Below are 15,495 nucleotides of genomic sequence, written 5' to 3' on the forward strand. Positions count from 1 at the left end.
TACGAGCGCGCCTTTCTGCACACATCAAGAGCTGCATTGCATTGCAAGTGATAGCGGCGTGAACGCACGCCGCTATCGATGGGCGCTCTTGCGGTTGACGCTGAAAAAAGGTATTTATTGATAATGATCAAGTGAAAAATAACTGTCACTTTTTTCTCGCCATGCGGATATTAAATTGATTAGGAACTTTATTTCCGTTGAATGAATCCCTGTGTCTCTCTTTAATTATAAAAAGCTTTTTTTCTTTCCCAATGTTTGTTCCCTCCAAACATAGTCGCGCTTCAATCACTGCTCCCATAACCACCCTTGCTGATGTCGGTGACAATTTGTTCTCAATCGCTTTTCGCCCGAAGCTTCGCGACCTATGTGCATCGACCTTGCTCCCCGTTTGGCGATAGGAGCGCGCGTCACTTGCTTTGCGGCGTATCTAGGCACATGATATGATTCAATAAACGATATGCAATGCAGCGCAAGGGCTGTGCACATGTCTTTGACAACGCTACCCTCGCTGCTTAAAGCCACGTCGCTTCGTTTTCAACGACACTGAAAGCATAGTGCGAAAAGCGGACACGGCCACAGCGAAAAGGAACACGACGGCTGGATGATGGAGCTATGTGTTGAGGCCACAACAATAACGACGACACTAAGTTTTTGTGACAGTTCAAAGTGCATATTTCGGAGAGCGCAAGTGTCAAAGGCGTGTGCATAGGCCTTGGGCAGCGTTGCACAACGTTTCTTGAAGCATTTCACGTGCCTCAGATACGCCGCAAAGCAAGTGATGCGCGTTCCTATCGCCAAATGGGGAGTCTGAGCCCACTGCTTCAGCCAGTGTTGTACACGTTCCTCTAAAACAGGATTGAAAGGTCGTTCCTTCCCAATATTGAAACGAGTTCCCTTTAGAAGTGCCTTTAATGCGAAAGGAACGCGTTCCAGTTACACTTCGAACATTGGAACGTGTCGTTACATTAACGTTACATTTTATGATTTAATTAAAATATAGTGTAGGATTATTCTGAGGCGAAATAAAATGAGCAATTTAAAACTCACATCGAACTACGAATGTTACACGAATTTGAACATCGTCGGCAGCAGATTATCTGGAAATAAAAAGAATCCAAAGAAACGCTTCTATAAGATTTATTTCTGGGAGCACCATACATACTCCAGAGATCTGTAACTGCAACTTTGGTGCACGTCTATTAATAGTGTAAAACATATGGCGCTTTCCACTTCGGTCTTCAAATGCGCACTCAGGATACTGCGCATTTGCTAATGCGCAGTCAGGAAGAATATAATGCGCAGTCAAGATATAAAATTGGCATCGAAGGGTACGAATGCATGACTAACATGCCTGATAGCTAATGGCCTCAATAACTTCGCATGCACGATTAACGATAATAAAATCACCCTTGGCGCATCCCCGTATTGGATATGCGCGCATCAGCCAGGGACAAGAATGAAAGGAAGGAAAGAAAAGTAAACGAAGGAAGCAAGGAAGAAAGAAAGAAAGAAATAAATCACGTGTGGCTCATACCACGGCCGCACATTTGAGCTCCGCTCCCAGACTAGAGCAGGTGCGGGGAAAGCTGCGCCGGCGCCGGATCACGTGACGCGCTCGACAATCAGGGTCGTTTTGGTGTGTCACGGGTAGGGAAAGGAAAGGTACTTGGCGCGCACTCCGCCGGGCTTCCCTCGCCTCAGATAAGTTTCGGCGGCCGGATGGGCAGGCCCACGCGTGGTGCGTTCCACCGAGGAACAGGCTGCGTTTGAGCCACGGCGCCGCGAACTCACTCCGGAAAGGGCTTGTCGTCGACGTTCCGATTTTAGCGTGAGGGCTTCCGAAGCCCAGGCGAAACCTCAGCGAAGAGCCGCAGACACCAAGCTGCGGGAGCGCGACGTTGAGGCCAAACGTCAGCGAACAGTCGCCGACCGTGAGTTTAGGGCCTAAGAGCGGAACGCCTGCAACAGCGTCGTCTTGCCAAAATATTTCGCTTACCCTTATTTTTTCCAGAGGGGAAGAGCTGGTATTTTTTTCGTTCGCACTTCGTTGCAATGTTGAAGAGCTGTTCAACTGAAGCGCCTGAGGGTACTGCCGTGTTGTACCGCTGCGACAAAGACCATATCACATGTCCACTACAGAACGTCGCGTCATTGCAGAACAGGTCGATGACATGCATCTTCGAGGCGTCATTAACCCTTCACAAAGCCCAGGTGCCTCTCCCGTGGTACTCGTCAGAAAGAAAGACGGTTCCATCCGCTTCTGTGTCGACTTTCGACGGTTGAACAAGACCACGCTGAAGGCCCTCTACCCATTACCACGGTTCGATGATGCTCTGGACGTTTTGCAGGGAGCCGAGTTCTATTATTCGCTGGATTTGCGGTCAGGCTACTGGCAGGTTCCGATGGTAGAGGCCGATCACCCGAAAACTGCCTTTGTTGCACCAGGCGGCTTGTATGAATTCACCGTCATGCCTTTCGGACTTTGCAACGCACCGGCTACGTTCGAAAGAATGATGGATAATGTTCTGCATGGCGTCAAAAGGAAAGTCTGTTTTGCTATCCTGACGACATTGATTGTCTTCTGTCTTTGCTATCTTGTTCGCCCTTGATTTCTCAACGCACCTGCTCCGCCTCCAGAACGTACACGCTTGCTCGACCAACGCCGGGTTGCAACTTATCCTGAAGAAATGTCGATTTTCTATTCGTCAGCTCACAATTTTAGGCCATGTCATGTCAAAGGAGGGCATTCCCCCGGATCCCGAGAAGCTACGTGCTGTCACTGCATTCCAAAAACGTACCAGCATCAAAGAGCTACGCAGTTTCATCGGAGTCTGTTCTTATTGCGTCGATTATATCACCTCTTACGCAACCCCTTGGTGGCACTAGAAATCTCTCATCATGGTCTCCAGTGTGTGCCGACGCCTTCACAACCTTGCGTCGTCTTCTCACCGACACCACCCATTCTTCGCCATTTTGACCCTCAAGCGCCAACCGAAATCCATACCGACCACGGTGTAAGATATATACTCTGTATATATCTTACACCGTGATACCGACGCAAGTGGTGTAGGCTTGGCGCTATGTTGGCAAAACGTCAACCTGGCCACACAGAATACTTCGTCGCATACGCGAGTCGCACGTTAACCCTTTGTCAGGCGCGAAAAATCTACTCACAGTTTCAGCTATACCTTTCCACAAATGAACTGTACCACATGGAATAACAGCAAAAAAATCCTTTACACGAACATTATCATAAAAATCTGCGGGACAACGCCTGTCCCACAGATAACTTGAGGCCATAGCGAAAGTGGGACACACGTTGTCCCTCTGCACACTTTGAGCTTCATCGTTTCAGGCTCTGAGGTGGTATACGGCTTCTTAGGGAAGGGTTGAAAGCAGGCAATGCAAAGGGGCACTTACACAGAAGCATTGTGCATGTTTCCTGCGAAGTAGTTTAGCACCACTGGCACCTTTTGCGCGTAGTGGTGGCGCATGGGTAGTGTCTCTGCCAATTGAACCAAACGTCTGTTAGCACCGCTGTCATAATTCAGCAGTTCTTTATTCCTCTCTTGTGATATACGAGACTGCACCGACCCTTGCGAAAGCTCCTCCCATTGAAGAGCTGTCTGCACAGTATAGCCGGAAAGAACAGGTCATCATCATCATCATCATCATCATCAGCCTATATTTATGTCCACTGCAGGACGAAGGCCTCTCCCTGCGATCTCCAATTACCCCTGTCTTGCGCTAGCGTATTCCAACTTGCGCCTGCGAATTTCCTAACCTCATCATCCCACCTGACTTTCTGCCGTCCTCGACTGCGCTTCCCTTCTCTTGGTATCCATTCTGTAACCCTAATAGTCCATCGGTTATCCATCCTACGCATTACATGGCCTGCCCAGCTCCATTTCTTCCGCTTAAAGAACAGGTATTTCATGCCATTTCTGCAGTTGTACTGGACGTCTTCAACCACTACGTTCCGCATATTTGCAGGTAGCTGAAAACAATGGCTCAGTCTCATGCCAAACCTGTCTACAATTGATCTAACTGTATTACTGGAGTGCAAGAAGTAATTTTTGCGCTTACCGGTGAACTTATTCGTGGCGCAAGAGCAACGAAATTCACGTGCTTGAAGAGTGACCAAAGCCAAAAAACATAAAAAAAAGCAAAACAACTCGAACTGTTAGTGAAACCTACCAATTCAAATAAAAACTTTAAATTATAGTTGCTTTATCTTCTAAAAGATGGCGCAACCTGTTTCTGGGGGGCTAAATACGTCCCTCTGCACACTTAAGGCAGCTTTCGCTTGTGGTTCCAGGCGGGACATATATGTCCCAGTGACCAACAAAGGGTTAACCAAGGCGGAGACCAATTACAGCGTAACAGAAAAAGAGTGCGTGGCGGCCTCACGGTCGCACAGCAGTAGCCAGACACCCTTTCCCATCTTTGACTCGGTGAAATCTTATCGCGTTGTGTGCGGGAATGGGAAGTGGTGCGAGGGTGCGCAACCGAGCCGTAGAGGCTGTACCAGGCCCCGGAAACTCCGCTGGTTTTTTGTCCACGCGAATTGCAGCGCCATCCATGAGATGGATGCGGAACCAAAATCGCTTTTCCTTTTTTTTCTTGTCAACCCTCTATCAACTTTGTCGTTTCTCTTTCGCCTTCAACTATCGGCGGCGCGGCCCGCGCTCGTCGTCGGCCGTGCTGATAACGGCCAAAACGGCAGAAATTTTGTTTCTGGCATTATGCGGTCAGTTTTTCGGCTTCCATGCTAGCAGTGTGTTCCCTGCGGTAACCTACCGTTGCACGTTTGTCGGCTTTTTTTTCCGCCATGTCTCGCAGCTGTCGCTGTTCGTGTGTGGTTCAGTGGTGTACGAACACATCAAGACGAAGTGAGCCATGCGACGTGAAATTCTACCGCATCCCTAAAGACAACAGCTGAGCACCGTGCTGTTTACTTCCCGGTTTTTATTTGTGATAGTAATTGTGCGCAGTCGTACTTGGCTGTCCGGTGGTGAGGCAGCAGTTGGCTGATTTGAAAACACCACAATGATGCAGTAAATCGTTATGTCAACAAGCAGCGAACATAAAGCTCCTGATAAATATAGTACCACCTGTGCGTATCGCAAGGACCACGTGTATAGGTGTGCGCTTTGCACTTCATCTTCAGCCTATATTTTATGTCCACTGCCGGACGAAGGCCTTTCCCTGCGATCTCCAATTACCCCTGTCTTGCGCAAGCGTATTCCAACTTGCGCCTGCAAATTTCCTAACTTCATCATCTCATCTGGTTTTATGCCGCTTTGCACTTATTTCTATCTAATTGGTCGCGATCGTTCAAAAATGCATTTCTGAGAATTAACGTTGACATATCACAACCAGTACTCTGCCGCGATGCGAAACGAGTTCGGTCTTGCGTGTTCCAACTGCGATGTTATAATTTATGATCTTCACTGTTCTTCAGGATGGAAGCATTTTTAACCTACGCTGGAAGGATGGACCTAATGGGTTTGCCCAGAGACAAGGTCAACAACCGCAGAATATGCTCGGTGCAGTTCACGGAGGTGGATTTTATGGACCGAGCGAGAAGCAGGCTGTGAGAAGCTATTCTGCGCATTGGCCATTACATCGATTACAATAAATGTTTCTTACATGTGCGTACATGGAACACCATCCGCGTTTTATTGCATTCTATAGTGTGTGGCGCTGTCTGCTCCAATCCTGGTTTTCGCAAACGAACACAATAAAGTGAGTCCAAAGAACTGTTGTGTTGTAAGTGCAATTAATTTTTAAATATAATTCGGGCACATGCTTGCTTTATACTAATAATGAACGGGACTGCGTGCATGAAAACGCAAAAAAAATCCACTGCGCACAAGCACGCAGAACGAATGCACGAATGGCACGGCCGGACAGGAGAGGAGCGCGGAGCGCGCGCTTCGGTCCGGCGGTGCGTCTGATAGCGCCCACGCAAAAAAAAAAAAAAAAATGCAGGCCGCGGACAGCTAACGAAAAAAAAGGAGCATTGCGCGTGGCATGAGGGGAGGGTGAGGCGACGCTTACGAGGAGGAATAGGAAAGTCAAGAGGGAAAGGAGAAAAGAGCGCAATACGTTATCCTAAAAAAGTAAGAAAAAAAAGTGCTATAGCGAAAGGGTAAGGGTAAAAAAATAGCGCCGCTTTTCTTTCTTTCGCCACCGTAGTACCATCATCCATCCGCTAGGGCCTAACTGAAGTGCGCCTTGGCGCTAGCGTCGACTGAGCGTCTGCTATAAAAGCACCAATGGGAGGTATAAAAAAGATTCACCCCCCCTGGCTGTACGCTTACAAAATAAAAAGTTAGTTGTTGCTTGTTCTTTAGGGACGCACAACTCGCTTCTATCTGCTGATTTCCAGCCACGCTCGCGTCCCACACCACAAGTGTTTGGCTATTGTGTGGGCGATTGGCAAGTTTCGCTCATACTTATCCGGCCGATGTTTTGACGTAGTGACCGACAACCACGCACTATGATGGCTGTCGACGCTAAAAGACCTATCGGGCCGCCTTGCCCGCTGGGCATTGCGAATTCAATAATATGACATTCGCGTGGTTTACCGTTCCGGGGAAACCACTCCGACGCTGACGCGCTATCCCGATCACCGCTTCCCCAGAATTCTAGTCACGACTCCTCCTGCGAGTGCACATTGTCATCTCTGGACTTTGACACTATCGCTGATGCACAGCGGAATTATCCCTGGACTGCATCTCTGTTCAACCTTCTCTCGGATACGTCGAAAGTTACAGCATCACGAACGCTTCGGCGCCAAATTCCTCATTTTGCGATTCAAGACCAGCTACTGTGTCGATGCAACTATGCCCCAGAGGGAGGGACATGGTTACTCGTCATTCCGAGAACCTTGGGATTAGAGATCTGCTCTTCGTTCCACGTCGACCCGCAGTGTGGGCACGCGGGAGTCTTCAAGACTTACCAAAGACTTCGACACTGCTATTACTGGCGGGGAATGTACAATTTCGTTCGCAACTTCGTCCGCTCTTGTCACGAGTGCCAATGCCGCATAGCGCCACCGCAATACTCCGCCCGTGAACTCCTGCCTTTACAATGCCCATCCCAACCCTTTGATCGCGTGGGCATAGATCTCTACGGGCCACTTCCGTTGACTCCTACCGGCAACAGGTGGATAATCGTTGCGGTAGACCATTTAACACGTTATGCGGAGAATGCTGCTCATCCAAATGCTACACCGCAGGAGGTTGCCAATTTCATACTACGCAGTTTTCTCCTTCGTGATGAAGGTCCGCGTGAACTTTTAAGCGACAGAGGCCGCGCCTTCTTATCTGAAGTCATCGACCAACTGCTTGCTGAATGCGCTATTGTTCATCGTAAATGCACGGCCTATCACCCACAGACTAACGTTACCACGGAATGGTTAAATCGAACTCTTGGCGACATGCTCGCAATGTATGTCTCACATGATCACTCTAATTGGGAACTAGTTCTTCCGTTTGTCACCTACGCGTACAACACCGCGGCTCAGGACACTACCAGATTCTAACCCTTGTACTTTTTTTACGGCCGTCATCTTTCGCACACAATCTACACCATTCTGCCCTACCGGCCGGGCCCATCCGAATGCCGGCCGATCTCGGAAGCCGCCAGACACGCCGAAGAATGTCGCCAGCTGGCCTGCCGATTCAGCTTGGACGACCAGAACCGTCAAAAAGCTGTTCACGACGCCCAGAACTCGACTCCCACTTTTCTCCCGGGAGTCTTCGTCTGGTTGTTAGTGCAACTCCGCACTCCTGGGCTGGCTTCAAAACTCCTTCCAAAGTACGAAAGGCCATACAGCGTTCTCGAGAGAACATTACTCGTTAATAACCTTCGAAGGGTGCCATCCTGGAGGCGGCACTTTCGCAATCCATCCCCAAGCCCAATCATGGATAACGGAACTAACGTCATAACAATGTGGCAGTGGAATTGCGCAGGGTTTGTCAGCAAACGGGCGACCCTGCGGCAATACCTAAAAAGCGTAAAGGACAAACCCCAAATAATCGCCTTGCAAGAAACGATCACATCATCACCCATCAAGCTCCCCGGTTTCCTAACGGTGGCTTCCACTGAAGGGGGAAGGGGGGTCGCTACTCTGGTCAGTGAAAAGTTCACGTGCATTCAGCGAGACCTCGGTCCTGCGGACAATGGGGTCGAGTACGTCATGACCGAACTCCTTGTCAACCCCCCTAAGCGGCGCTTAAGAAGAAATAGTATCTTCATACTCAATGTTTACTGCAGACCTAGCGTTCACAGAGCCAGGGTTGGTGGTATTCTCAAGAAGGCTGTGCATTTTGCCGGCTGTCAACCTCTAGTTGTCATGGGGGATTTCAATGCCCAGCATCAGGCGTGGGGCTATCGCACCAATACGAAGAAGGGTAGAGACATATGGCATACGGCAACGGAGGAAGATCTTACGCTGGTAACCGATAAAGACTTTCCGACAAGGAGAGGGAACTCGGTGTGCCGAGATACGACTCCGGATCTCACCTTTGTCAAGAACCTGGAAAACGTCAAATGGACCAACACAGCCATGGACCTCCGTAGCGATCATTGCATCATTGAAGTGGTCATCAAGGTTGCCCGTAACAAGACGAGGACCTTTATGTTCACTGACTGGGACTTGTTCCGAGCCAACCGCTCCGAGCGCGTCCTCACCCAGGATACGGACCTAGACTCTTGGTGCGAAGGGATAAAAGAGGATGTGGCTAGAGCCGCCAAGGAGGTGACAACAGATCTGGAGGTGGACAGGATGGACAGTTGGCTCGCGCATCTGTTGGAAGCCAAGCAGGCACTGCTCGCGCGATGGAAGACTCAGCGCCATAACAGAAGACTACGCAAGAAAATTTCCGAAATCAACAGTACGATAGAGGCTTATTGCAAGGTGCTATGCAAGCAGCAATGGGACGAGCTGTGCGACTCGATGGAGGGCCACCTCAAGACGGATAAAAGCTGGCGACTCCTCAGGCACCTACTGCACGATGGCAACACCAAGTCCAATCAGAAGAGAGCTTTGGTGAAAGCTGTCCATTTGGCCACCGACTCGACTCCAGATGAGGCGGTCACGGAGCAGCTCATAGACAAGTACCTGGCGGCCACGGACGATCCAATGCCCCCCCAATTTCCCGAGTACGAAGGGCGCAACGCGCCATCGATGGACGAGGATTTTACCGTGGCTGAGGTCAAGCGGGTTCTCGCATCCCTCAACGGCAGATCTGCCCCTGGGCCCGACGGGGTAACCAACAAAATGCTGAAGCATCTCGACGTCGACTCAATCGAGTTTCTTACAGACAGAATGAATGAAATCTGGCGCAGCGGCCACATTCCCAAGAGATGGAAAGCAGCCTACACAGTACTCATACCCAAGCCAGGCAAGGCGCCGAGCATCGACAATCTAAGGCCCATCTCCCTGACGTCATGTGTAGGGAAGATGGCCGAGCACGTCATGCTTAACCGCCTCACTGACCACCTTGAGTCTAACGAATGCTATACTAACAACATGATTGGCTTTCGGTCGGGGCTCTCGACTCAGGACGCCATGAGGCTGATCAAGCATCAGATCATTGACTCCACCTCCGCGGACACTAAAGCAATTCTCGGCTTGGATTTAGAAAAGGCCTTTGACAACATATCGCACGCCTTTATTCTCAAGAGCCTGACAGAGCTTGACGTCGGCAAGCGGGCGTACAATTTCGTGCGCTCCTTCCTTTCCTCGAGGTCCACTAGACTCAGGATTGACGAGTTTTTGACCCACGAAATTCAGCTTGGGCGAAAGGGAACACCTCAAGGAGCGGTGATCTCCCCGACGCTGTTCAACATCTCCATGATCAACCTGTCGAAGGCCTTGAACAAGATCCCTAACATTAACCACACGATCTACGCGGACGACATCACCATCTGGTGTCCCAGCGGATGTGAGGGTCAGATCGAGGGTGCTGTGCAAGAGGCCATCGATGTGACGGAGCGGTATCTCATCCCCACTGGGCTAAGGTGCTCGCCCACCAAATCCGAGCTCTTACTCTACAAGAAGAGGCCCAGAGGTGGTTCTCACCGGTCCTGGAAGCCAGCAACGGAGAGCCACATTACGTTATTCACTGGTAACGGCTCCCCAGTTCCGCGGGTGGACACTATCAGGATCCTAGGAATGTTTATCGAGTCTAACGGGGCCAATGGAGCCGCTGTCAAACGCATTTGTTCCAAGACCGAAAGCGCCCTCGGACTGATCCGAAGAATCGCCAACAGGTACCGCGGAATCAGGGAGGACAATCTGATCCGGATTATCCACGCATTTGTGCTATGTCACCTCGCTTATTCGGCGGCTATGCACAACTGGCTGGTGTCGGAGCGCAACAAGATAAATGCCCTAATCAGAAGAATATTCAAGCTTGCCCTTGGCCTTCCCTTCCGAACGCACACAGAAGACCTCCTCAAGTTTGGGCATCCACAACACGTTCGAAGAAATTGTTGAAGCCCAAGAGTTTTCTCAGTTTGTCAGACTGTCCGGCACCCCAGCGGGCCGAGCCATACTTGGCATGCTGGGACGTAACCCCACGGTCGTTGGTCCCGACGCTGTGAAGCTGCCCAACGACATAAGATCCAAGATTTCCATACACCGGATGCCACGCAATATGCATCCGACCTACAACGAAGGACGAAGACGAGCCAGGGGTAAAGCTTTGCTCGCCAGTGCCCGCTTGGACAAGGATCGAACATGCTTCGTAGACGCTGCTTCGTACGCTCAAGAACAAGCCTTCTCCTCAGTGGTCATCAACTGTGATTCGAAAATCATCAGCTGTGCTACCATCCGCACTTCTAGTTCCAGCGTTGCAGAACAGGTTGCCATCGCTCTTGCATTGACGGACGATATACATGACACAATTTATTCAGACTCCAAGACCGCTATCAGGGCCTTTCAGATGGGAATGGTGGCTCCCCAGGCCCTACGTATCATCCAAAACGCCAAAGACCTCAAAGATCACTCATTGGCCTGGTTCCCTGCGCATCTTGGAAACATTGAAGGTGCCTCGCTCAACCCCAACGAGGAGGCACACTCGGCTGCACGAGGTTTGACTGACCGTGCGCCGGGTAATGCGTCCTCTCTAGGGCGACCCGAGCCTCTCTGCTCATACAACGAGATATGCAAACACAATTACCTATCAAGAAGACTTCTGCCTCTGCCGCACTCCTCACTGTGCAGGGCCCAGGCAGTGACTCTCAGACTTCTACAAACCAGCACTTACCCAAGCCCTGCAGCACTGCACACAATGTACCCCGAACGGTTCCCAAGCCCGGACTGCCCCCCTGTGTGGTGGTTATGCGGACTTCGAGCATGTCCTGTGGGGCTGCGCATTTGCCGGTCCCCCTTTCACCCAAGAGGAAATGATGATGCTTATTAAGGCCCAGGATCAGACCTCTCAAATCCTGGCAGTCCAGAGGGCCCGCGAGAGGGCCATCAGGTTTGACCTGATGGTCCCCGAGTGGGCCTAGCCAGGTGACGTCGAACTTACTCGCGTCTATTGTGGACCCAATAAAGTTCACTCACTCACTCGTTAATAACCTGGTTGAGCCACTCTCGGCGTCGTGCGACATGCAACGTCGTAACCGCGAAGTTGTTCACGTTCAGCGTCTCAAGCCGTATCACCATTCTACCGTCCTTCCAGGCAACTACGTGGCCAGTATGGCTCCTGTATTTCCGCGGGACCCTTGTAAGGAAGATAACGAACGTTGACGCAGAGTCAGCAGCATCGGCAGCATCAAGCGCGCAGCAAAGGCTCGAGCCAGGGGACTGTGCTCGGTGCATCCTACAACCGGCTGTCACTACGAACCTCAATACATCTCCTTTATAGATTTATATATATATATATATATATATATATATATATATATATATATACTCAACCTCTGCACGCAACAGAACTGCTGTCACACGCTCTTTAGATGACAGCCACTAAGAAGGATTCTCCTCAATGCTTATCCATCAAAAAAAAATTTGTCCGTGCTAGCATGGAGCTGGCACTAATGCATACGTCAGAATATGCACGATTAAGTTTGATAAATATCCGCAGCTGGAATTTATTTTATCGACAATGAGCAGAGTTGCTTTGTTTAGACTGCTTGATGTTGTTACCGGATGATACAAAATGAAAGTCAATAATTGCATGAAAGATGGTGCTGTAATAATATTATGGTCATCAGAAATAAATACATGACCCTACACACTGACCACTGATCACACGCCCTTGAATCAAAATCTTACCATTTTCCAAATTGGGAAAAAGCACACAAAAAAGAAACATCAAGCAAATTTAAGTCGTCGAATTGAAAGAAATTGCATGATAGGATATAACACACTTTTTCCCAATTCTAGATTACCTTCCAATAGAGCTCCACGCAATCACGTACCACTCACAGTGCAGCCGCGCGGGACGAAATAAGTAGAGGTTATATAATGTGGTTTCCGCAATATACCACAGGCAAGCGATTCATTGAGCACACTTGTTGAGAAGTTGTGTTGGCTGAGGGAAAAGCAACATGGGCAATGCTGGGCAATGCAGAGAAGAAGATACGGAGAAAACACACAAGGAACGGGCCAAAATAAATGTCCACACTAAAGCTTTCGCCCGTGCTGCCAGTGTTCGCACCTTGCAGACTTGGTAGGTGCAGTAGAGCCTCATTGATACGATCGTATTTCGTATGATTTCTCGGCGCCAACATTCGTGATTGAGAACAAAAAGTTACCCAGCAAATTTACACTTTTTTTACCTGTAATACGTACGTTCCTGTAAAAACATTATCTTTCGACACGAATATTCTGCACATCAGCAAAGGGCAATCGTTTATGTTGTCCGCCCATTAGACCCCATGCGAACAAGAAAAGGCATAAGGCGCACACGATCGAGAGTAGTAAACGCCCACCCTAGCAGCTTCGCCACAGTATAGTACTTGCCAAACTGTGTTGGCGCCAGCGCACCTCACTTTTCTCTCACGCTACCAGTAAATCTCGCTGGTGATTGTTGCACGTCACACCCACAGCTTCGTCGCTAACCTTAATGCGATAATCATCTTGACCAATCTGTTCTACAGCACATATGGCATACTGCTGTTGGAAGTGTACTCTACGCTTTGAATAGGAGATATTAACCCTACCGCGCTGCCGTTCCCTGAAGTGAGCGCTATCTTTCTCTCTGGTGGTGGCGAATTCTAGCGTCGGCCACCAGCTTGATTTCGTTTTGGTTTCCCGTTGCAGTCATAAAACACTCCGCAATAGGAAAATCATAAAGCACGTCGTGGCTCCCGTGCACTCCACCAGCAAGACGCACGTCAACGTCTGTGCCGCACTTAGTCTCACTGAGTGCGCACGGAAAAGTTTCTGCGAAAGGTCCCCGCCCAAGAAGCATCTGACACAGGCCAAATTCAAGAAGCGCAGACGTAAGCTTGCCAACGCCACAAGAACAACGCACATCTCCGACACCACCAGCTTGGCATGTGTTGGTGTCTTGCCCTGCAATGCTTCATATTACGTAGACATCAACTACAGCTGAATCTTCCAAATCTTTTAGCAACTTAGGACCGTACATTTCTGCTAGTTTTCTCCAGAACGTATGAATTAAGTTTTTCTACTATATTCGTGGTAGCGACGGGCTCACTGCCTATGGACCCAAACTCCGCTTCATGCGTGTTGCCATCATTTAGGCCTCTGTGCATGATGTTTTGCCAAATTTTCATATAATTGTCCATGGGTAGAAAAGTATCAAGGGCCAGATTTACGTGATGGTACGCTGCCTTACACTAACAAGGTTCAAACAGTGCCACCTCGTCAGTTGCAGTTTGGCAATGAGTCAACGAAACTTTCTGCGCCGACCATATTGCACTCAAAAAAAGAGAAGAACCACCTCACCAACAAAAGATAGGGCATAGGTGACAACCTGAATGGAGACAACAGTGTGGCTGTGAATCATAGTGTGACATTGAAAAGCATTCGAAATTTCTGTCACCATTCTGCGTTGGTTCTGTAGAGTATGTGGCGGTACTGCAGGGAAGTTCGAATAATCGAGCAGGTCTGACAAATTAGTTGGGTGACTTGTTCGTATAGCATTTCTTTTTTTATGTGTTACTTTGTCTGATTCATAATAAGATCGAAGGACCCCGGATGATAACCTTTCAATGTTTGTTCATTTACATGAATGAAAACATTGTGGCAGCATGCTTCAATTTTCAGATGTGCGTGTCTGTTTGGCCTGCACGTCTTGCTTGTTTGCATCCCCTGAGAAATGCTGCCTTGGTTATTAGTGTAGCACCGCACACAGCGCAGATATTCGTGACTCCGGCAACTTACATTATAAGCGGTCTACACTGTATTATAAAACGTTTCCAGCAAAAGCTGGAAAAACACAAGAAACCTGGTAACTGGTGACGTATTCTGTAACGCTTCGGTTTTCGAAGAATTCGGTTTGGCGGTGGCGTCCCAATGGGGCGCTCCGTTGACGTAATGAAAACGAGTGGAAGGACAGAGGCCAATCGGCGCGAAGGCTTTTTTTTTTCGTCAGTGAACGTCACAAACCGAGTAAAAATATAGCAATCTACGTGCGCTTCTTGCTAAATAAAAATAATTGTTCCTGGTATTGATGAGGTTTATGACACGTGTGAGAGTTGTACTGGCGGTGAGTGACTTAACGAGTTTTGTTTACTTCGGTTGACCCATTTAGGCCGCTAGGTGGGACGTTCTACGCCAACTTCGCGTTGCGACCCCAAAACACACTCAAGTTCCTCGCAAAGTCGGAGCGCTGTCTCTTTTGAGAGTCTGAATTGTCGCCTGAATTCCCCGTCTGTCATCTCAAAGGCGACTTGTCGACGTCGTGGTGTTCGCTGTCTATCACGGAGGCTCCCTAAAAGCAAGATAACGGGCGCCACAGGCACCGCACACGCCGTCATTTTGCTCCCAGTGCCGCAATCTCGCCCGTGCACACGGCACGCACAGGCTCTGCACACGGCACACCGCGCTTCGGATCAGACCGAAGCAGCGCGCGCGGCTTCGCTTCGTAGCAGATGGCAAATTCGGATTCCGCGTTCCGCGTGATTGACATGTGCGTGAAGTCGTAAAAAATGCGCTCGCACCCTGAGGCGATGGCGTCACTCAGGCGGCGACCAATCACTGCACGCAAACCGAATTCTTCGAAAACTGAAGCGTTACAGAATAAGGCCCGTGGATGACAAAGTTTTAGGGGTGTGCGAATAGTCACTTTTCAGACCGAATCAAATATGACTTCAAAAGTGCCAGGATGGAATAGAATCGAATATCCCTTGTTTTCGAATAGGTCTTGAATAATGATTACTCGTACTCATAATCACAATAATTATAAAACGTAATTCACGTCCGAATATTCGTTAAGTTAGCAAGTTTGTTTCATTACATAGAACGTTATGAAGCGTTGCTTTTTAAAACAAAAATGG

This window comes from Dermacentor silvarum, chromosome 1 (assembly GCF_013339745.2).
Source record: "Dermacentor silvarum isolate Dsil-2018 chromosome 1, BIME_Dsil_1.4, whole genome shotgun sequence".
In the NCBI taxonomy this organism is placed as follows: Eukaryota; Metazoa; Arthropoda; class Arachnida; order Ixodida; family Ixodidae; genus Dermacentor; species Dermacentor silvarum.